This window comes from Mus pahari, chromosome 12, assembly GCF_900095145.1.
Source record: "Mus pahari chromosome 12, PAHARI_EIJ_v1.1, whole genome shotgun sequence".
In the NCBI taxonomy this organism is placed as follows: Eukaryota; Metazoa; Chordata; class Mammalia; order Rodentia; family Muridae; genus Mus; species Mus pahari.
The window spans coordinates 1,008,616-1,014,244 of NC_034601.1; the positions used below are offsets into that span (position 1 = coordinate 1,008,616).

General features: G+C 45.5%; 1 protein-coding gene across 1 annotated transcript in view; it reads left to right on the forward strand.

The window, feature by feature from the left end:
• The first annotated feature begins 2,362 nt into the window (after nt 1-2,362).
• Hmox2 (heme oxygenase 2) overlaps nt 2,363-5,629 on the forward strand; it is a 29,733-nt gene continuing 26,466 nt past the window's right edge. The window contains exon 1 of the mRNA XM_021209218.1: nt 2,363-2,473. The gene's annotated coding sequence lies outside the window, so the exon portion shown is untranslated. The remainder of the gene's footprint in view (nt 2,474-5,629) is intronic.

Below are 5,629 nucleotides of genomic sequence, written 5' to 3' on the forward strand. Positions count from 1 at the left end.
CTGCCTCTGCCTCCCGAGTGCTGGGATTAAAGGCATGCGCCACCATGCCCAGCAGTGGTAGAGTTCTTGTCTAGCGTGCTGGAGATCCTGGATTCAATCCCTAGTAGTGCATCTTCTCTCAATAATAATAATAATAATAATAATAATAATAATAATGACAGAAAAGAAGACTCTGAGGAGAGCTTACTTACACCACTCTCTTGTAACTCTGTCTGAATAAAATCCAACACCCTGGTCCTGCTCATGGAGAAATTGCCTTTATACTTTGGTCATCAATTAGATTATTTAGGCTGCTTCCAGAACTTCTTGTTTCTTTTGTGAATAGTGTTGAGTAGGAAAAGAGTCTGCAAATTTGGTGAAAACTTCTAGTGTGGAAATCTTCCTAGCTTGTGGGTGCTTCGTGCACCTGAGAGAGGTAGAAAGAGAACATTTGCTGGGTTGGGGGGACATACGTCTGCAAAAGTCCGGAGCTTTTCTATGTCCTCCTTGCTATGAATAATGACACGGAGGCCTTTATATTTAATAAAGGTCTTTAATAAATGTGTATATTTATATAAAGGTGAGGCGCTGAGCCAGGCAGATTCTAAGCTATTCAAACCAAGTATGCTGGCCTACTTCCCAGCCATGTGGCCCTTTCCTGCCATCTCAGGCTTGCTCTGGCTCCTCCTCCTTCATTCCTGTTCTGATTCGTCTCCCTCATCTCCCACCTGAGATGCTCTCCCTGTCTCTGGCTTCAGAAGTCCTGCCTTATCCTCTCCTGCCCAGTCATAGGCTATTAAGCTCTTTATTTAACCAATCAGGAGGTGATAGAGAATAATATTTTACAAAATACTGAGTCATACCAAAGTCGAGACTGTAGCTGGATCTCTGGGTACAGGAATCAGACTAAGAATGCAGAGTGTACAGAAATGTCCCTCAGCATAACTCAGTAAGAGAGCTTACTCAAAATCTAGAATTCCATCTCCAGCACAAAGCCAAACCAAAACTGTAATAGTTAAAAAAGTAAGTAAGTGCTGGGCAGTGGTGGTGCACCCCTTTAATAACCCCAGCACTTGGGAGGCAGAGGCAGGTGGATTTCTGAGTTTGAGGCCAGCCTGGTCTAGAGAGTGAGTTCCAGGACAGCCAGGGCTACACAGAGAAAACCTGTCTTGAAAAAACAACAACAAAAAACCCAACCAACCAACCAAAGAAGATAGAAAGTACTAATAAGCCACAAATTGGAACTTGCTTGTAACCCCCACATGCAAAATGCTCAGGAGGGTCAACATGAAATCAAGTGAGCCTGGACCTACAAAGTGAGTACCTGCCCGAAGGAAAGAAAGAAAGAAAGAAAGAAAGAAAGAAAGAAAGAAAGAAGTAGTGTCTAAAGAAACTAAAATTCTCACTATAAAAGTATATAAAATATCCAAGTATATAGCTAGGAATAGCTACCCAGAAGTGGAATTGTTAGTTGGGCTTGATGACACATGCATGTGGTCCTAGCTCAGGGTATTGTGATGTAGGACGATCTTGCACTAGAGGCCAGCCTCGGCTACATAAGTGAGATCTAGAAAGCAAGCAAGCAAGCAAGCTAGATTTTATTTTTATTTTTGAATTATGTGCACTTGAGTATTGGTATATGCATGTGTTAGTGGAAGAGGAAGAAGAGGGCTCAGGCCCCCTGAGGTTGGAATTACAGGCAGTTGCTAGACAACCAATGTCGGTGCTGGGAATGCAATTGGGTCCTCATCAATAGCATTAATTTACTCTGAGTTACATCTCTAGTCCCCACAAAGAAGATAGATACAGGACTGTTAGCAGAGGTGGACAGAGACAGGAGTCAAAATGTGCGTTAGCACGGGAACTGCTTAGGGCTGGCTCGCGTGTTAAGTGCCAAGTGGTCAACTTGGCACCTACATACATGTACAGATATATAAGGATTATGAAAGACAATTATGTCACTGTAAAGCTGTTCTTTCTTTCTCTTTCTTTCTTTCTTTCTTTCTTTCTTTCTTTCTTTCTTTCTTTCGTTCCTTCTTTCCTCTTTTGCAGTGTTAAGAATCTAATAATTCTTTCCCAACAAGTTACATTCCCAATCCCGTTGTGTTTTTGTTTGAGCACTGACAAATGCTCACACTGTAGCCCAGGTTGCTCTTGAATTCTCCTGCCTCAGCCCCACTCCTGTCCCCCACCGAGTGCTGGGATTCCAGGCTTGAGTCCCCACTCTCGATCAACAAGCAGTTGGCTTTTGCTGACACGCTTCCTTCCTCTCCGGTTAACATTACCACTCCCCACTCCCGAGGCTTTCTCGGAAGGCAGTGTCAGCTCGTCCACGAGCCTCCCGCTAGCTGCCGCGCGCCTGGGGGCGGGGCCTGGTGACCCCGCCCCTCGCTGCGTGCGCACGTCCTGCCGTCCTCGCGCTCGCCCGCTCGGCTGGGAAGGTACAGAGAGAGTCGCAGACGCGGAGACTCAGTGACCTGCGGAGCGGCTGACGGTGAGTGGTCCGCTCTGTGCCCGGTCCTCCCCGCCCGGGTCCTTGCGTGGCGGAGGCCTTCTTCGAAACTCTGTTCCGCTGTCGCCCCGCGACTCGTCCTCAGCCTGAGGGGACGTCGGGCGGGGGGTGGCCGGAAGCGGGCTGAGGCGGGCGAGCGAGTGGGAGACTGGGGGTCGGAGAGGGGCCACCGAGTGGGCCTGGAGCGTCACTTGAGCCCGAAACCGCGGACGTTGCGCTCTAGACGGCCTTTGAGTTCCATCCCCAAGTGTCCTCTGGTGTTCCCGTGGGGCACATCCCCTCCCAGCGTCACGAATGCTCTTGAGGTGACTCCGGGGTCGAAGTTTGTGCAGCAGCGCAGCGCATGAGCCTACCTGAGGTCCCGAAGGAGCCCGGGGCGTGGCGGCCTTCTTGGGCCGGCCTTCAGTGGCTCCCCTAGGTGGCAAGATCCCTTAGAATCCCTGTGGGGATTTGAACCCTGTGGTGCAGAGTGCAAGACTGAGAGGACTCAGTCATAGATGTAGCCGGTTGGTCTGGACTAGGAGGTCACCTGTCACCGCCAAAGCACAGAGCTCCAGGTGATTTAATTGCTCTGTAAGAACTGTCGGGATCGCCTTGCACACTGCTTGCACAAGGACTGTCTGTGTCATGTCGTTTAAATTGGTTCTGAAGGACCAGTTGTTGTGGCCTGTGTTCAGTTGCGGGCACCGCAAACTCAACTAGAGGAGGGAGACAAAAACACCATATAATGTCCAGTTGAGGGGGAGCGCTTGATCTTCAGTCCTTTCTAAATCCTTGAGTGTTTTACCACCTATAAAGTGAGATTTATTGAGAGACTCGTAAAGTAAATCCACTAACATCTCACAGGCGAGATAACGGCACGGAAGATCTTAGTTCTGCATGGACATCCTGTGATTTTTCAGAAGTGGATTAGAGATTAGAAATGGTTTTGTTTAAGTGGTCATACTGGCCTTAAACAGTCATGTAGTCATGTAGGTTTTATGCTTTCCTAGTTCTAGTATAGTGCTACAGTTTATAATAGTTATTATAAACATCATATCATACTTAACAATTATTAATAAAAAGATTTTTTTGGAGGTGCAGTTTGAACAAGATGAGCATGTATTTTACTACTGAGCCCACAACCCTACCCAGTGTTTTGCGTTTTGAGAAGGAAATCTTGCCATGTAGTTTTCACTGACTGAATCTGAGATCCTCTGGCTCCTAACTGCTAGGATTATGATGAGCTTGCATTATTTTTATATATTTATTATTGCCCAGCCTAAATCTTTGTTTTTTTTTCCCCTTTGAGTCAGGATCTCTCAAAATTGTTTAGTCTTGTCTTTAACCCATTTCTCTAGACAGGCCTCAACGCACAGAGATCCTACTGCCTCTGCCTCCTTAGTGCTGGAATTCAGGTGTGTACATCATGCTGTTTTGTCAATGTTTTTAGTTTCTTTGAAGAGTAAAAAGTATTCAGTTGTTTCTTTTTCCCTCTGGAAACATCACAAGACATAATCTGTTTGCTAGGCATTCCCAGTTCAGTAGGATATTTATAAATTCACTTGATAAAAATTGGTAAACATTTGCTGATAAAGTGCCTCAGCCAAAACCCTGACTAGGGTGTGAGGATCTGTGAGCCTTGGAAAGTTGCATGCTTACTGAATGGCCTGATTTCACTGGGGACCTGAAGAGGAAATCCTGCGAGGCCCCTGGTTTGTCTTGAGTTCCTTTGTTTCTTTGCTTGCGGCAGTCAGTTGAGATGTTGAGTCACTAGATATAGGAATATGAGTGCTCGACAATTGCTAAAGGCACTGAGCTACAGAGGTTAAATGTTAATTGTCTTTAACTTAGATCTGTTGAAACTTGGCAGACTCGGATAGTTGGGCCTACCTTGACTTTTAAAAATTTCCTTTATTAGCTGACTCTACAGGACAGCTGTACTTTGCATCAGGATTGTACCAAAAACTGGAATATCCCCTTCCAGAGGCAGATCTTTTAGAAACTGGAATATCCCCTCCAGAGGCGGATCTTTTAGAAACTGGAATAATTCAGAGTAAGAGTCATAATTCAGCTTTTCACTCCTCTGAGAAGCAAAACAAAATAAAACCTCAAATGGTCTTTGAATCTTACTGGCCATAGTTAAGTAAAAAATTAAATGTATTCCTTTTTTGGATGCTTGGGAAGCAACCTATGAGAATTTCAGAGCTGGTATAAGACATGGTGATCTGCTGTAATTCCAGCATTTGGAGTTGTTCATGGACATCCTTGGCTACTTATGTCCATTGGTATTTTTCCTGCGTTTGTGTCTATGTGAGAGTGTCTGATCCCCTGGAACTGGAGTTATAGACAGTTTTGAGCTGCCATGTGGATGTTGGGAACTGTACCTTTAGAAGAGCAGTCAGTGCTCTTAACTGCTGAGCCATTTCTCCAGCCCCCTAGTATCAGTTCTTGGCAATAGAGATAGATTTTCTTGCTTGCTAAAATTTGTAGCCAGGCATTGGTTTTCAGACTTTTTTGTAGCATCTGAGCTGGAGTTGGGGTGCAAGATAGTCTACTTGAAAATTTAGGAGCAGCCAGACAGCGGTGGCATATACCTTTAATTCTATCGCTTGTGGGGCAGAAGCAGGCAGATCTCGTGAGTTCAAAGCCAGCCTAGTCTATAGAAAGAGTTCCAGGACAGCCAAGGCTGCACAGAGAAACCTTGTCTTGAAACAACAACATTACATGTATGCTCATCAGGGAGGTCAGAGCACAGCTTGTGGAAGTTGGTTCTCCTTCCACAGTGAGATCCAGGGATCTAGCTCACATGGTTAAGCTTGCACTGTTACCAGAGGATCCATCTTGCTGCCCAAGAAAGAGACTTTTTTAGTTGGCTGTTTAAATTTTAAAAACTGAGATGGGGGTTGTTGAGGTTGGAGAGCACCATGTTGGTTCTCTCTTTACAACCATTTGAGTCCCAGGGATCAAACTCAGGTGGTCATGTTTGGTGGCTTTTCTCTACTCTACTCTCACTGGCCCTGTTTTGCTTTTGAGATAAGGCTTTCACTTTGTAACCTAGGGTAGACTTGAACTGGAAATCCTTCTGCTTCTGCTCTTTGAGTGCTGGTATTACAAGTGTTTCCCATTATACCCAGTTAAAAAGTGCCCTGTTTTTTT